Raw genomic sequence first — 18,827 nt, forward strand, 5'->3', positions numbered from 1 at the left:
CTGTTGGTTGCATCCTTTGCCAAGATTTTTCCCATTCTTTGGGTTGCCTTTTTTTATGGTTTCCACATTGGTTTATTTATTCATTTTTTTGGTAAGATTTTTATTTTTTTAAATTATAATTGATTTACAATGTTCTGTCAGTTTCTGCTGTAGAGCAAAGTGACCCAGTCACACATACATATACACATTCTTTTTCGTGCATTATCTTCCACCATGTTCCATCACAAGTGACTAGGTATAGTTTCCTGTGCTATACAGCAGATCTCATTGCTTATCCACTTCAAATGCAATAGTTTACATCTACTAACCCCAAACTCCCAATCCATCCCACTCCCTCCCCCTTTCCCTTGCAATCACAAGTCTGTTCTCTAAGTCCATGAGTTTGTTTCTTTTCTGTAAAAAGGTTCATTTGTGCTGTTTATTAGATTCCAGATATAAGTGATATCATATGGTATTTGTCTTTTTCTTTCTGACTTACTTCACTTAGTATGAGAGTCTCTAGTTCCATCCATGTTGCTGCAAATGGCATTATTTTGTTCTGTTTTATGGCTGAGTCATAGTCCATTGTGTATATATACCACATTTTCTTAATCCATTAATCTGCTGATGGACATTTAGGTTGTTTCCATGTCTAAGCTATTGTGAATAGTGCTGCAGTGAATATACGGGCACATGTATCTTTTTCAGTGAAAGTATTGTCAGGATACATGCCCAGGAGTGGGGTTGCTAGGTCAGATGGTAGTTCTATATTTGGTTTTCTGAGGTACCTCCATACTGTTTTCCAAATAGTTGTACCAATTTACATTCCCACCAACAGTGAAGGAGGGTACACTTTTCTCCACACCCTCTCCACCACTTGTTTGTTGACTTGTTAATGATGGCTATTATGAATGGTGTAAGGTGGTACCTCATTGTAGTTTTGATTTGCATTTCTCGAATAATTAGTGATGTTGATCATTTTTTCATGTCCCTGATGGCAACATGTATATCTTCTTTAGAAAAATGTCTGTTTAGGTCTTCTGCCCATTTTTCATTGTGTTGTTTGGTTTTTGCTGCTGGCTTACACAAGTAGTTTGTATATTTTAGAGATTAAGCCCTTGTCAGTTGCATCATTTGAAACTGCTATTTATTTACTTATTTACTTTTGTCTTTTTAGGACTGTACCTGTGGCATATGGAAGTTCTCAGGCTAAGCGTTGAATTGGAGGTGTAGCTGCCATATCTATGACCTTTACCACAGCTCATGGCAATGCCAGAGCCTTAACTCACTGAGCAAGGCCAGCCATCAAACCCTCATCTTCATGGATACTAGTCAGGTTTGTTACTACTGAGCCACAACGGAAACTCCCCATTGTTTTATTTTTGTTTTTATTGTGATTATTCTAGGAGGTGTTCAGATAACATATTGCTCTAATTTATGTCAAAGAACGTTCTGCCTATTTTTTCCTCTAGGAGTTTTATAGTATCTGGCCTTATGTTTAGGTCTTTAATGCATTTTGAGTTTGTTTTCATGTATGGTGTTAGAGAATGTTCTAATTTCATTCTTTTACATGTAGCTGTCCAGTTTCCCAGTGCCGCTTATTGAAGAGGCTGTCTTTCCTCCACTGTATGATCATGCCTCCTTTGTTGTGTATTAGTTGGCCATAGGTGCTTGGTTTTATTTCTGGGTTTTCTATCCTGTTACACTGATCTGTATTTCTGTTTTTGTGTGTGTGTGTGCCAGTACAATACTATTTTGATTACTGTAGCTTTGTGGTATAGTCTGAAGTCAAGAAGCCTAATTCTTCCAGTTTTGTTTCTCTTTTTCAATATTTCTCTGGCTAATCGGGGTCTTTTGTGTTTCCATACAAATTTTGAAATATTTTATTCTTGGTCTTTTGCCGCATCCAGTGTTGCAGGGAAACAGAGAATCCTGGAAGAGGGATGTTACGGTATAACAAAACACAGAAGACTCTTACATTTAGAAAGTGGGGGACAAGGAGGCACTCTGTTCCTTAGAACAAAGGCACCCCCAGGCTTTAGCCCACATGACTTTTATTAAGGAAGGTGATGAGATTATTATTAGTGGGATTAAGGAAGGTGACAAGATTAGTTTGCAGGAACAGGCATAGATAATAATAAGGTTATCTTCTTAGTGATATCAAAGGGAGTATCCTTAGGATATATTGCAGCTGTTTATAGAATAACATGGTTAATGCATAAGTCCTTTATCTTGTCTTTGAAGGAGACTCTGTACTTTAGAACTCTGTGTCCATAATCCATAGATATTTGCTTTCTGCAGAGTTCATCTGTTCTATGGTCTCCAACAATCTTTGAAGAATGTCATTGTTAATTTGACAGGGATTGCATTAAATAAGTAGATTGCCTTGGGTAATATAGTCATTTTGACAATATTACCTCTTCCAGTCGGAAAGCATGATATATCTTTCCATCTGTTTCATCTTTGATGTCTATCATAAGTGTCTTATAGTTTTGAATATAGGCTTTTGGTCCCTTTAGGTAGGTTTATTCTTAGGTATTTTACTCTTTTTAATGCAATGGTAAATGGGAATGTTTCCCTAAGTTCTCTTTCCCATCTTTCTTTGTTAGTATATAGAAATGCAGTTTATTTTGTGTATTAATTTTGTATCCTGCCACCTTGCCAAATTCATTGATGAGCTCTAACAGTTTTCTGGTAGCGTCTTTAGGATTTTCTAGGTATAGTATCCTGTCATCTGCAAAGTGATAGTTTTACAGATATAACAATTTCTAAAGATAACTTGATCGTCTGATAAAAAGCCATTACTTTAAACCACATGCTATATACATTTCATTGCCTCTAAGTTACTCTTGGTGCTAAGATATGCTGTTACCTGTAAAATAGATGCTGCCAATTAAACTGTAATTCAGTGTTTATTGTCACCTAGATTCAGCTTGTATACTTTTATATTGAAAGACCTTTCCTAGACTTAATTAACTATAGGTTTTTATCTTTTATAAATCTCATACATGCATTTAAACAGAGTGTAATTGAAGTAAATTGCTTGAGTTGTTCCTGAAAACTTTATATAGGCTATAAGTTTTCTAGAAATTTTTAAATCCAGTCATTAATAACTTGAAGATGACACAGCATTTCTTCAAACCTTACACAAGAGAATTAAAATCTTTTAGTAATGTGCCCTTAAGACAACTTTGTAATTATGAAGATCTAGCTTACTTTTAAATACCATGTCAGGAGTTTTGCTAAACATTCTCTGACTCAGTGTCTTTACTGATGATGTCTAAGAGTTTAAAAGAATGCTCCAAAATTATTCCTGGGCCTTCCTACAAACAATTGGCATCCTTCCTGTGTTTTTGATGTGGTATTTTGATGGTTGCTCATGTACAGGCAGTGACACTTGTGACATAGTCACTAACTGGCTGACTGCTGTTTGGTAACATTATTGATTTCAGCATACATCCATCGCAAAGATTAAATGCAAAGTTAAAATGCAAAAATAAAATCAGTGTCTTGTGATTTTTGAAACAATCATATAGTAAGTATATTGTTTTTGTAGTTCCACAAGTTAAATTAACAAAGATCTTTCGTGAAGCTCTTTTTCTAAAATAAAATAAATTACTAATTTGTCCCTGGTATAAAATTTGTCCAAGGTATAAAATTACTAGTGAAATTTGCATTTTCTAGAGAAAAATTTACTGTGCTTATTTACTTCTTCCCTATCTTCTTCTTTTTTTTTTTTTTAATCTGTGAAAGTTTTAGAAAACAAAATCTTCAGTAGCAACTATTATAGCTAACTGTATTTCAGTCTGGGATAAACTTCCTTGGCAAAAGAAGCTTTGTTTAGCATTTTCTTTTTCTTTTTTTTTTCTTTTTATTTATTTATTTATTTTTGGTCATGCTCACAGCATGTGGAAATTCCAGGGCCAGGGGGAAGAACCCTTGGCACCACAGTAGCGACAACACCACATCTTTAACCCAGGAGCCACCACGGACTCCAAATGAACATTCTTGAGCCTATATTGGACCCCAGGAATTCAGAAGGAACAATGGAAGGTGTGAGAGTAATACCCAAAGTCTTGAGGTTCTTGGGAAACACTCGTGTGTGTACATGACTGAATTTGCTGAGTTCACAAGGAGGATGCATTCACTCTGGACGGCTGGAAATCCCAGATGACTGCTCACATCTTGAGTGGCTTCTTAGGCAGTGGAGAGAGAAATGGACAGCCGGCTCATTGTGGGACCACTCATTAGCAAGGCTTGAAGAGGAATTTCATTGCTTTTCCTATCTGGGCTTTCTGATCATGATGGCATCTGGAATAACCAGGCTGATGCAGAAGTGAAAAGAAATTGATGTGATCAGAGGTTCAGTGGATTCAGATGTCTGAGAACCTACCTTTATAGCCATAGCATTTTCTTTGCTAGAGCTTTTGAAGCAATAAAGAAGATGAAGTGTTCTAGGATATACGGAAATTCAGCTGAAGTCAACTGAATTTGGTAAGACTGCTTCATTATGTTTCAACCCTCTAGAAGATGTATGTGAAAAGCAGTCAACCATAGCCAAATCCATAGTTCTTCTTTTGCTAATTGTTCCTTTTTGCTCAGTACATCTTAGTGAATAAATACCCTTGGGAAAGGCAGCCCATGCCCTTGGCCCCCTTCCTCTTCTCAGTTAATGGTAGATTAGGTTCATCAGATTTCAGTTACATATTATTTCCACCATAGTCTGAAATTTGAAAGCAGGTATATGTTGAAGTTTAGATGTCCCTATAAAATGTCACATGGCAGACTGACTAGCTAACTGCCAATGGGTAAAACCCCAAACACAAAAACCTCACCAAAAAACTGTCATTTCTTCTTCTTTGTAGTTTAAATTCATGATCACTCCTGTGTATTGAGTGTGGTGCTATGTTCTTTTTAAAATAACACCTAAAAGCAATGATATCTTAACCAGAATTGCTGTTACTAGTTTACAGTGTGAATTAGAGCAGTTATATATTAAGAAATATCTGACTCAATTTTAAAATGTTCAAATCCAATCTTCTACCCAAATCTTCTCCTACTTCGGTCTTATCCATTTCAGTTAATTGTCACTGGATCTTTATAATGTAAAATAAAAGGCTTGGTCTCATCTTTGACCTCCTTGTTTCTCTAAATCTTCACAGTCATCCTATAGAAAATCATGTGGACTCTGCATTAAAAACACATTTGAATATTTCGTGTCATCCTCTTATTATCACATTTGTCCAAACCACCATCTTCTCTTGTGTATATTATTGTAGTAACTTATTAAAAAGTCTCATTATTTCCACCTTGCTCTTTTTTAGTGTATTCCCACCAGAATCCCTCCAATAATCCTAATAAAATTTCATTTGCTTAAAGCCCACCAAATACTTCTTTTCTAACTCAGAGTAAGATTCAAAATCTTGAGGATAGCCTACAACAACCTGATGACGCTTGTGCCCAACTCTCATTCCCAATTACTTCTTCAAATTTTGTGTCCCCATTTTATTTAACTTTTTCCACATCATTTATTCCCATGTAATATCTTTATATGTTACTGTTATAAGGTCCACAGGACAATAAATATAGCTGGTTTTGTCACTATTATGGTCCCTTTAGGTTGAATAGTGACTGTTGCATGATAAACATATAGTAGTTGCTGAACAAATGAATTTATTTTTTTAAAGCCTAGCATATCCTTTCCTTAGATAAATATCAAATATAAGATGCTAGGTGAACACATACTCAAAGGAAGAGCAATTATTTGCCTGTTCCATCTTATACTTGTCTAGTGCATCTATTTTCATGAGGATATAAAATAGTTTACATTTAGAATCCGAGTGTGTGAGTCAAGCTTCCATGTCCCTGAAAGTTCCTCCTTGATCTTATTTAATATCTTTATTTTAAAAAATTAATTACACAAATAATGTAGTATTGCAGTGGTTTTAAAAACATAATAAGAATGGTATATTTTAAGCTAAGTCCATGTGGATCACCATGCTCTTTTCTCCTCATCCTTGTAAGAATTTGGCTTCTTGTATCCTTTTAGTAGAAAGTAAAAATATTATTTATATATCCAAATACATGGATGGGAAATATATAAACATTTTAGTGTAGGCTTTTGTTTTTATTTTTATCTGTTAAATATATGTTCAGTCTGTCTATGCTAACTCACATAGCTGAAGTTGATCCTTTATAGATGCTATATATTATTCCATCAAACTATTTGGTGGGTATGTAAGCTGCTACAACCACTGTGGAGAACAGTATGGAGGTACCTTAGAAAACCATATATAGAACTACCATATGACCCAGCAATCCCACTCTTGGGCATATATCCAGACAAAACTTTCCTTAAAAAAGACGCATGCACCTGCATGTTCATTGCAGCACTATTCACAATAGCCAAGACATGGAATCAACCCAAATGTCCACTGACAGATGACTGGATTAGGAAGATGTGGTATATATACATAGTGGAATACTATTTAGCCATAAAAATGAACAAAATAATGCCTTTTGCAGCAACATGGATCGAACTAGAGACTCTCATACTGAGTGAAGTAAGTCAGAAAGACAAATACCATATGATATCACTTATATCTAGAATCTGATAGACAGCACAAATGAGCCTTTCTAAGGAAAAGAAAATCATGGACTTGGAGAATAGACTTGTGGTTGCCAAGGGGTGGGGGAGGGAGTGGGATGGACTGGGAACTTGGGGATAATAGATGCAGACTCTTGCCTTTGGGATGGATTAGCAGTGGGATCCTGCTGTGTAGCAATGGAAACTCTTGTGTAGTCACTTATGATGGAACATGTAATGTGAGAAAAAAGAATGTATACGTGTATGTGTAACTGGGTCACCATTGCTGTACAGTAGGAAAAATAATAATGAAAGGTTTAAAAAAGTTAGCTTTAACTTTTTTTAAAAAATTTTCAACTGTGGTTGTTTCAGTTTTTAATTTTGGCAAGCAAGTCTTTATTGAACACCTTAAAATGTCTCCATTATGCTTATGTGAATTTGCTTTTTCTTAGATATTTAATATTAAAATTGCTGAATCACAGTATATGTACATTTTAAGGGTTAACGTATATTGCCAAATTCCTCATCAAATTTCCTCTACTACTTTATAAACTTATCAAGAATGAAAGAAATTTCATTTCCTCACAATTTGTCAATGTGTTGCTGCCATAATATTATTGCTTTTTTCATTTTTTTCTGATTTAATGAATGATAAAGTAACATGATTTCTATAAATTTAAATTCCTATGATTACTGCTCATTAGTCAGTTTTCGTATATGTATATAATAGGTCATTTGAGTTTCCTTTTTTTTTTTTTTTTTTTTGTCTTTTTGAATTTTTCTAGGGCCACGCTCACAGCATATGGAGGCTCCCAGGCTAGGGTTCTAATTGGAGCTGTAGCTGCAGGCCTATGCCACAGCTCACGGCAACGCCAGATCCTTAATGCACTGAGCGAGTCCAGGGATTGAACCCTCAACCTCATGGTTCCTAGTCGGATTCGTTTACCACTGAGCCATGACAGGAACTCTGACTTTCCTCTTTTATATACTGCTTATTCATATTCGTTGTGACTTTCATTTTACGTTTATTGTCATGTTTTACCAATTATGCATATAGGTAATAAGTTACATACCTAAACAGTATATCTTTTAAGAGTGTTTTTCCTACTTTTAAAATCAAAACATACATTTGCTATCATTTATCAATCTTTTCTTTTGACATATTCATATATGGTAAAATCCATTTTTTAATGAAAAAAATGGCAAAAAATCAAGGTAGTGATAATATCAAATAAGAGCACACAGATATGAAATGTTCTAGTTATACTATTGATGAATTCAGGGATTATTTTTAAATGCAAGTGACTTTTTGTATGTTTTAAATATTACACAGTATTTAAGGAAAAAAACCTCACTGTCTTCACTTTTTTTTCCATTTCAGTTTTCAGTTTTTCAACCACCTTTTAATTTTCACTGTTTTCTTTATGCACCTTGATGTAAAATAATGTTCACATCCTGTTTGATTTTTCTCCCTGTCTCTGCCATGAGAACATTCTTTCTGTGTTGGCTTCTCCAGGAAACTAGTCTTGATACTCTTTTATTTACTCTATTATTCTAAGAACAAATATACTTTTGTCTTACTTCCTGTTGTTTCTTTTAGCATTTGATAGTTAGAAAACAGAAGCAAAGGTACTGAACTACAGTGAACAGATTTTGAACTCAAATCAAATAAGTTATTTTGTGCCTTATGAGTATTTAACACAAAAGATTGATTCTTCCTACCCTTGGAAGGTTTACTTTTCCATCAATATAAAATTAGTCCTGTCTCTCCCATTTCTGTTTTATCTGCATATTAACTGCCTAGGAACTGTATTTATGACTTTTGCTCTCCATCGGGTCACTCAAGTTAGTTTCATTAAAGCAAAATAAGTGTTCTCAGGTAGTAATCTCTTGAAAGACAAAAGGTATGCCTTGCAGTTTTCTTTGTTCAGTGCCTGTGACAGCATTATGGTGGTGAGGATTTTCCTTAATTTCTACTTCATCAAAGTAAATGGTTGTTATTAAGTCGCCAGAATTTTCTCCTCTCCTTCTACTGTGGTATACTCAAATACCAAGATATCTATTCTTACTTTTACTGGAAAATATTCTGAATTCTGAAAGGTAATACTTTTAAATCTCATTGCTACCTTTATGAATTTAATACTAACGTAGCGTGTAAGGATGTCAGAGAAAAGACTTTATGAATGTCGAATAGCTTTATCCAATATTTATGAACTCTATTGTGTTGGGATTCCCATGGAATTATTCAGCCATCAGACTGCCCTAAAAACAATATTTATGCTAGTTTAAAATCCCAAACTCAATACAGTACAAATTCAAATACTCCTCTTTTTGTGAGGAGCCATATAAATAAAATTATTTTCAATATCTTTGGAACTTATCCATATGAAAAAAAGATAAGAGCACACATTTCTTGTATTTCAACTTACTTAAATACCCAGAACAAAATTGTTATATTTAATGGAAGGGATTTCTATTAATAAAAATAGAATGGAAGTTCCATTGTGGTGCAGTGGGTTAAGGATCTAGCATTGCCACAGCTGTTATGCAGCACAGATTTGATCTCTGGCCCAGGAACTTCTACATGCCATAAGTGTGTCCAGAAAAATCCAGCATAATTCTAAGGTGGAGAGAAACCCATGAATGTCCAGAAGGGAACAATATGTGAGAAGGATTCTAGGAAATGTATGAAGGGAATTAATCATTTCTTCTGTATTCCATATTTTCTCTTTTAAAGAAATTTGTCTTTACTACTCATTCCCCACTTCACCTGGTGGGTCATAAAAATGACATAGTTTTATTTTATGAACTAAACAATCTACCTAGAGATAATTTCACCAGTGCTACAGATGCAGCATGGAAGAGTGGTGATCAGTATTTAGTATGCATTAAAATAACCTGAAAAGCTTATTTGTAAAGACACAGATTTCTAATTGTCACCTCAGAGGTTCTTCTAATTTGGTAAATCTGGGGCTAGGTCTGATAATTTTCATCTTTAATAGATTCTCAGGCGATGCTGCTGTTACCAGTCCAGGAACCCCACTGGCAATCACTGATGTTGATAAATACTGAGCTTGGGCAAGGATAATAAGATTCTCATTACTAAAAATTTGGAATTGGCTAATGTTACCAGTTATCTTTTTGTAAAGTCTATGAATTTGGGGCTGAAGTGGCCAGGTTGAATCATGTGAAATTGGAAAAGTTATTTTGTACAGAAAGGAATAAATCGTATATTCATCAAGCAGAGAACAAAGACACAAAAAGACAGTATAGCTTCAGAAGAAAGAGAAATGAATAAATCAGCTTTTTGGATAGTTTTCTAATTTCTTGTTCCAAAGACTTGCTTGTCTGGTTGCAGTTTTTATTGTTGGGTTCTGAAAGATGCCCTTTGTAACTTTATAATATATGCCTACTTTTTAAAAATCATTTAACAAAATTAGGAACTGCAAGGCATAGAAACTCATTTAACAAAATTATTGCTGAATGAAACTAAAGAATTTATATATTTTTGGACTGACCTTATAAAGAGAATCATTTATCACATATGTATAATAACAGAGACATAAGCTCTGCTCATATTTATCTCAACTCTGGCAGAAGACCAAAGGTCTTTGCTGATTACCCTGCCTAAAACAGCCAGGGGCAGTATATAGATTTGTGTGTTTATATTTTGAATGAGAACAGGGAACTTAGTTTGGTTTGTTACTATATTCCCTATAACTGAAACAGTGATGAATGAATGAATGGATGGATAAAGGATAATACACTTTTAGTTTAAGTAGGATACACAGTACCTTCTTTTTTTTTTTGAGAAATATTACTTCTTAAAAATGTTGGCTAAGCCTGTAGTTAGTTGGTTTCAGTGTTACACAATTCCTGAAATGTTAATCGCATTTTCAATTTTCTCAGGGTTCTAAGAGAGTGCACCAGATGTTACGTAGCAGGTAACAACAGATCAGAATGATCAGGCCAGAGTTTCACAGGTATTAACTGCAGGGATTATCTATGTCACAATTACCTCATAAGTTAGAAAAAACACGGTAGAAATCTATGGCATTAGTAGCTTTGTACACATATCGACCAGTTGCAAAATCTCAGTGGCAACAGATAGCTTTTAATCTCATGCTCATGGGACTGTAGTTTGGCAAAGATGACTCCATTTCATGCTGCCAGTCCACATGCGTGTTGGCAAGGTTCTGCTCCATAAATGTGTGTGCTGAGTTGCTAGGCTAGTGGGGCAGAAGCCAAGTGGGGGATGATTTTCTTCTAGTATCCGTCAGGAGTTCTGCAAGGGGCTGGCGGCAATATGTGGATGCTCAATAGGCATAGACCTATTTCTTTAATGCTGTTACTCATGTCACATCCCATGGGTCAAAAGAAATGATATGGCCATACCAAACTTTTATGGAGTGAAGAAATATACTCCCTATGAGGAGGTCACAGGTGAATAAATTTTTGTTGAAAATATTCCAATCTGATCCAGGAACATGGAATCTACTTCAAGTACTTTTGGTTTAAAAAAAAGTTACTAAAATGACTAAAAAAACCCAAGGCAAAATGACTCCCTTGATTAGTCATAGACTAAACCAGAGCTGGAACTGAGATTCTTCTGAGAAGTGTTTTTCGGTGACATGTGTCTCCTATCCCCAGTTGCAATGAAGGATTTTAACATATATGGGGTTTTTAGTTAGCGTTTTACTAGGAATACAAATCAACTCTAGTAATAGAAAGGAAATTTATTCTGGAGATTGGTTATGGAAGTGTTGAAAGGATATAAAGAGTAGAAGGGAAAAAGGTAGTGTTGTATAGAGAAGTAAAAAAGAAAAAGATGTGATATATAAATATCAAAAGCTGTAAAAGTCCTTGTGCTGGAGGAGTCCATGAGCTTATGCTGATGCTTAGTTGTTGGAAACTGTTTTAGTTGCTGTTTTTGTTTTTTTTTTTCTTTTTTTTTTTATTACTCAAATGAATTTATCACATCTGTAGTTGTATAATGATCATAACAATCCAGTTTCACAGGATTTCCATCCCACAGCCCAAGCACATCCCCCCACCCCCCAAACTGTCTCCTCCGGAGACCATAAGTTTTTCAATGTCTGTGAGTCAGCATCTGATCTGCAAAGAAGTTTAATCTGTCCTTTTTTCAGATTCCACATGTCAGTGAAAGCATTGGATGTTGGTGTCTCATTGTATGGCTGACTTCACTTAGCATGATAGTTTCTAGGTCCATCCATGTTGCTACAAATGCTGGTATTTCGTTCTTTTTGATGGCTGAGTAATATTCCATTGTGTATATGTACCACATCTTCTTGATTCACTCCTCTGTTGATGGACATTTAGGTTATTTCCATGTCTTGGCTATTGAAAAGAGTGCTGCAATGAACATTGGAGTACATGTGTCTTTGCGAGTCGTGGTTTTCTCTGGATAGATGCCCAGGAGTGGGATCGCTGGATCAAATGGTAGTTCTATGTTTAGTTTTCTGAGGCATCTCCATACCGCTTTCCACAGTGGTTGCACCAATTTACAATCCCACCAAGAGTGTACTAGGGTTCCTTTTTCTCCACACCCTCTCTAGCACTTATTGTTTGTAGACTTTTGGGTGATGGCCATTCTGGCTGGTGTAAGGTGGTATCTCATCGTGGTTTTGATTTGCATTTCTCTAATAATGAGTGACGCTGAACATCTTTTCATGTGTTTCTCGGCCATCTGTATGTAGTTGCTGTTTTATCCAACAAAAAATTGGATAAATCTCAACCAAGATTGAATCTGAAAAGTTGATCTCCTATGCCAGATTGCTTAAGTCCAACCTCATATCCCTTCTCTGCATCTCTAGCAATTTTCAACAGCTACCAAACTGTAGGAACCAGAAGCTAGAAGCTTCTTTCTTCCTCCTACTTTTTGACTGTCTGTTTGACCTACAAATGATAAGCACTCATCAAAAAGCCGGCTATCAAAAGAGACCTGGGATATATGTGTTGACTCCAAAACTCCTAAACTATACAGCAGAGCCAGAAAGTGTAGCGTTTGGAATGCCAGAAGAAAATAGACAAATGAACTACACAAAGACTTTTATCTTTTGGCTGGAGGAACAGGAAGGGATTCTTAAGGCAAGAGAAGTGGCAAAATATGAAAGTGGTAACATCTTTTGCCCTCTCAGCCGTTTGAACAAGGTTAAAAAACAAAACAAAACACAAAGTTCAGAGAATTCAGTTTATGAGTTGAGCTATAAGGTCCTAGGAATGATCCCTGTTATTTGAGGTCAGCACAGTACTCTGCCTGAAATACAGCATTAGCAAATATTTCAAGGACTGGCAATGTGTCTGAGGACAGATATGCCTCAATGCCTAGAAAATAACTGCAAATTAGAAAAATTATACTAGAAAGGTCATGACACATGTGAGATACTACCAACCTTCATATTCTCTACAAAAACGTTGGAAGAACAGGGATTATAGCAGAGAATTTTTTTGTTTAAACTCATGAATGTTGAAAGCCAGTGTAGATTAATGTTTAATGTGAAACAGTGTTGAAACAGCATGATGAAATCTGAGACAGTTTACAAGACTACAGACCTTAAGAGATGGAATGAAACTAGTCAATCTAAGTTTTACATATTTTGATCCACAAAAGAAATATATGTTATGATGGATAACATATGCAAATATACACATGCACCTTAAAAAAAAGTTTCATGAATCAACACTTGCACTATGTGATGCACTTTGAAATTTTATAAATTATCTATTCTATACTATTTTATAAAAGAATGCTGGTTGTGACCCATTTAATTGATTTCATGCCCACTAATGGGGGGGGGGAATAATTCCTTTTAAGCATGAAAAACACTGATTATATCCAATTCTTGCCCTACGGTTAAAAAAACTGAGACTCAGTTTGATCAATAACTACCAGTTTCCTAATGTACCTTATGAACACAATTGCATCATGTTGTTTTCAGTCATAAAGTCCTTAAGAAGTGAGGCAATAGTTAAATTGTATTCAATGGCCCAAGATTTTTCATTTATATTCTTAGCAAATGTTTCACAGTGATTACAATTATGTATTTGAACCACACTTTTTTATAGGTTTATTTTATCTCTGCAATGAAATTGTTAGCCCTTTGAGGACAGAACTGTCTCTAGTAATTCTCTTTATCTCCTGCAGTAATAAAATGATTACAAGCAAAAAATTCTAGGTTTCAAAAAAAGTATATTTAATTGAATAATAGAGAAATAATTACAAAGAAGTTTTAAAATTCATACATCTTTGAGTGATAGCTGACAGGCTTGTGCAATCTTTCCAGCTTTCTGAACAACATGGAAAACCCAACATTTCATTTCTTTATGTTCAATATATACTGTTGGCACAGTGACTCAAAATGTTCTTGTTTTTTAATCCATTAGTATTAACCAAAAGCTTCTTTTAGGTTTATAAGAACAGAATTTGGACTAGGCAAGTCTTCAGACAGAATGGTCAGCTAACAGTTCCTCAAATTCGTAGACTGCTGATAAACTTTAACTGCCTAATAGTTATCCAAGGTTTGGGTTCTGCTAAAGTGTTTAGATGCCATGAAGAAAACAAACAGGTAGACTGGTTTTATGTGAAAGGGAAGAAAACAGTCTCCACAAAGACTTGCAATTCTGCCTTTCTGTCAGGTAGAATTTTTATGGCTTTGGCATAAACCCTTGGAAAGATTAGATTTTAATAGAAATGCCAATGTAGTTTTAAATATAGCACCCGTAGGCTGTGCTTGTATTACAAGGAAATTCAGTGTCCCTCACGGCAACCAGTTATTGGAAATCTCAATGGTGGTGTCCCATTCAATGTTTAGCAATTTGAAAATCTTTCTTTTGATAAGAAATGTATTTGCCACAAGTTAAATTTGTCAATATGGAATTTTAAAAATAGCTATTATCATTTTAGGCCTGCATATTTAAAACTACTGCTTTATAAATATAAATTTTAAAGTTCATACGTATGGTAAAATATATTTATTACCTATGAGATGTAATTGTTCATATCCTGTCAGCATGTTGTAATACAAAGAATATTCTGAAAAAGAAAACATGATTATTAGAACTAAATTTTACATTATCTGTGAGATATTGGCAAGTAACTTCAATTTAGGCCTCAGTCTTCTGTCAGCAAAGTAGAATAATTATGACATTTTAAAATCATTATTGTGAAAGTCAAATGAGATGTGAGATGTGTTTTAAGCATAGAAGGTGGTTTAACAAGGTATGTATTTTTATATATTTTTAAATTTTAAAGAATATAATCATAATTTATATAAATACTGTAATACATTATAAAACTAGAAAATATAAAAATTAGAGGGATCACTAATTATATGAAAAACATACAAATTCTTTAAATATTGCTAATTCCTTTTTTTTATGTAATCATTCTTTTTTTTTTCTTTTTCTGCTGCACTTGTGGCATATGGAAGTTCCCAGGCCAGGGACTGAATTTGACAGGCAGCTGTGACCTATATACCACAGCTGTAACAATGATGGATCGTTAACCACTGTATTGGGGATTGAATCTGTGCCTTTGCAAAGACAACACTAGATCCCCTTCTTATATATTAAAGTTACATCTAACTTTTTGTTTTGTCATCAGCATAGATACCTTTGTAAAAAGGTATACATATGCATATTATTATATATACACATATGTGTATACACACATATAATTATTTCATTAAGAAAATACCTGAATTAATTGACCTTAGTAAAAATATTTGCAGTCAGATGCCATCTATAGCTTTGTGCCAACTTTTGATCCTTAGGTACTTAGTTAGTTACAAGTCCTGGGTATTTATCACTTAAAAAATATATTTGCTACTTTGGTAGTTAAAAAATAATATTGATCCTTCAATAAATGTGTAACTAATAACTAAGAAAGTTAAATATTTCAAAATAATTATTCAGTATTCCATTATTCATTTTTCTGTTGCAGAAATTATCTCTTTTTAAATTAATTTGTATGCACTCTTCATTATTTGCTGAGCCTTAGTTTTCATATTTAGAACATGGGTAGAATAATAATTCAGGGATGGACTTTTTTTTGTGATGATTAAATGTAATATAACTAGAGTTTGGAGATACTTATTAATAGAATATTAAAGTATAGCTACAAGAAATAGAATTGTAGGTTGAATTACTCTGTTACACAGCCCATGTTCTTTTCAAAATAGACCTATATAAAACAAATAACAGCAGTTACTATATATCTTCTTATAAATTTTTCCATTTTTCTTCCCTGGAAATTGATCCAACCAATAACTGTTTATTAATCTCCATGTAGGCTACTCATATTCATAGGAGCTAAGACTTTAAGAGAAAACATGTGCTCTTTAACCTTTAAAATACATACACATAGCTTATGTGTCTCTTTAATATTATTACAAATCTATTATTAAATATTCTTCTGTGGGTAAATGTGTAAACAAATTGTGATACATCTATACAATAAAATACTACTCAGTAATAAGAAAAAGCAAACTATGGGGACATGTAACAACTTGAATAATCTCTAGGGCATTGTGCTGAATGAAAGAAGCCAATTTCAAGGTTATGTATTGTGAGTCCACTCATTCTGGAAATTATGAAATTGTGGTGATAAGAAACAGATCAGTGGTGGTTCAGGGTTGGTGTTGTGGGGAAGATGTGACAACAAAGTATAGCAAGAGGAATTTTGTTTGGAATAAGGGAATATTACTGTATCCTGATCATGGTGGTTATGCATCTATACATGTAATACAATTTTATAGAAATACATATCCATACAATGAATGACTATAAAACCTAGATAAATTTAAATAGATCTGTAGTTTATTTTATAGTATCATTCCAACATCATTTTCCTGTTTTTTTAAATTTTCGTATGATTGATATATAACATTGTGTTTTAGGTGTACTACATAAGGATTCAATATTTGCATATATTATAAAATGATCACCACAGTAAGTCTGTTTAGCATCTATCACATACAGAGTAACAAATTTATTCTTCCTATAATGATAACTTGTAAAATCTGCTCTCTTAGCAGCTTTCAAATATGTATTCACCATGCTATACATTATACCTCTGTGACATTTATTTCCTAACTGTGCTGTGATCCTCTTTATACATTTCACCCCTTGCCCCACTTGCCTCTGGCAACTACTAATATATATTCACCATGCTGTACATTATACCTATGTGACATTTATTTCCTAACTGTGCTTTGATCCCCTTTATACATTTCACCCCTTGCCCCACTTGCCTCTGGCAACTACTAATATTGCCTCTGTACCTTTGAGCTTGTTTCTCTTTTGTTTTATTTTTTGAATTCCACATGTAAGAGAGATCATATGGTATTTGTCTTTCTCCGTCTGATTTATTTCACTTAGTGTGATGCCCTCAACTCCGTTTATCCATTAGTGGACACTTGGGTTGTTTCCATATCTTGGCTATTGTAAATACTGTTGTGATTATCACAGAGGTGCATAAATATTTTTTGAGCTAGTGTTTTCATTTTCTTCAGATAAATACCCAGAAGTAGAATTGCTAGATTATATGGTAATTCCATTTTTAACTTTTTTGAGGCATCTCCGTATTGTTTTCCACAGTGGCTGCACTTATTTACATTCCTACCAACAGTGCACAAGAGTTCCCTTTTCTTCATATCCTTCTAAAGTTTTCTTGTGTGTTGTCATTTTGATAATAGCCATTGTTTTTTGTGTTTTATGCAGTGTTTTTTCATCAGTGTCTTATTGTTTTCAGTGTATAGGTCTTTCACCTTTTTGGTGAAATACCTCAGTATTTTTATTCTGTTTCCTGGTTTTGACAGTTGTACTTTAGTTATGTAAAATTTTATCTTTAGGGGAAGCTGGGTGCAGGATGCATGAGAATGCTTTGCACAACATCTGCAATTTCTTTGTAAATTATTTTTAAGTCAGTAACTGAATAATTCATAGATACTGTTCTATGCACTTATACAGCTTTCAAGAGTGTTACAATTGATGATGACTATTTTGTAGTTAATTCCAATAAGACAGGAACCATGAATAAATTTTCACTACTTTATTTCCAACACTTAGAACATTTTCTGGAATAGAGAAGGCACTTAGTAAATGCTTGCTAAATGTATAAATTGATACAAAAAAAATTATCACGTAGGTGTAGCTGAAGTATCAAGCTATTTGCATATTAGTGGAATTTTAGATTGTTTCCAGCATCTGCCAGTACAAATGTTGTCACTACAAATAACATCTTCATTTATACAGTTATCTCCCAGTCTTTATGGATTTTCTGTTTTCTTTAAGAATCGGTTTTTAAGAATGAGATGACTAGGTTTAAAATATGTAATTTTCTTTAGAGCGTGAAATTCTTTTTTATCAATTTACTTTCTTAAATATAATTTACTATAATCATTTTATTGAAACTGTCTCATCTCCTATTTTATCTTGAAATCATTCTTTATATGAGTCTTAAAATATATCTGCTATTCAGCTATTTTTTTCAATTCCTTACCCAAATCTGAATCTCATTTCAGCACCATACATCATGATAAAAGACATGATGAGGAGCTCTGGCATGAAGATTACATTGCTGTGTTTGTGTTTCTGCGTGTTTGCTCCTGTATAGCACATATGGGTCAGGAACTAGACAGATAACAGTAAAATTCCTTTATGAAGTAAACTTTAGGAATATTTCAATTGAACTATATATTAAACAATTTACTTTGTGTATTTGCTTACATAGTGTTGTTAACACTGACAAGTTCAAATTTAAAATTCTGAGTAAGTCCTAAGTATGAATGTTTTTGGTGGTATTAATTAAAATGTAGAGGCATTGTCTATTTTAGATAATTCACTAACCAAGTGTCAACAAGATTAGGAAAATATTGTTCTTTTCAGCATTTGCTCTTTTTTCTACATTGCCTAACTGCTTAAATTAGAATTTTTACATCATTTAGTATATTCCCTTTGCCAAAGAAAGCTTGCTGTGTAAATCAGTGCTTTAACATTCTTAGCAATTTTATGAAGAATCTGGTGTATAGTTGAAAAATTTAACTTTAAAGCCAGATTATATTTTTTTTAAAAACAAATATACCAATTTTTACCTTCTAGTAAAACCATTCTTTTTTTCTTTTATTTCCTTTCTTTTCTTTTCTTTTCCTTTTTTTTTTTTTTTTCCTTTTTAGGGCCACACCCGCAGCATATAGAGGTTCCCAGGTTAGGGGTCAAATTGGAGCTATAGCTGCCGGCCTAC

This window comes from Sus scrofa, chromosome 15 (genome assembly GCF_000003025.6).
Source record: "Sus scrofa isolate TJ Tabasco breed Duroc chromosome 15, Sscrofa11.1, whole genome shotgun sequence".
In the NCBI taxonomy this organism is placed as follows: Eukaryota; Metazoa; Chordata; class Mammalia; order Artiodactyla; family Suidae; genus Sus; species Sus scrofa.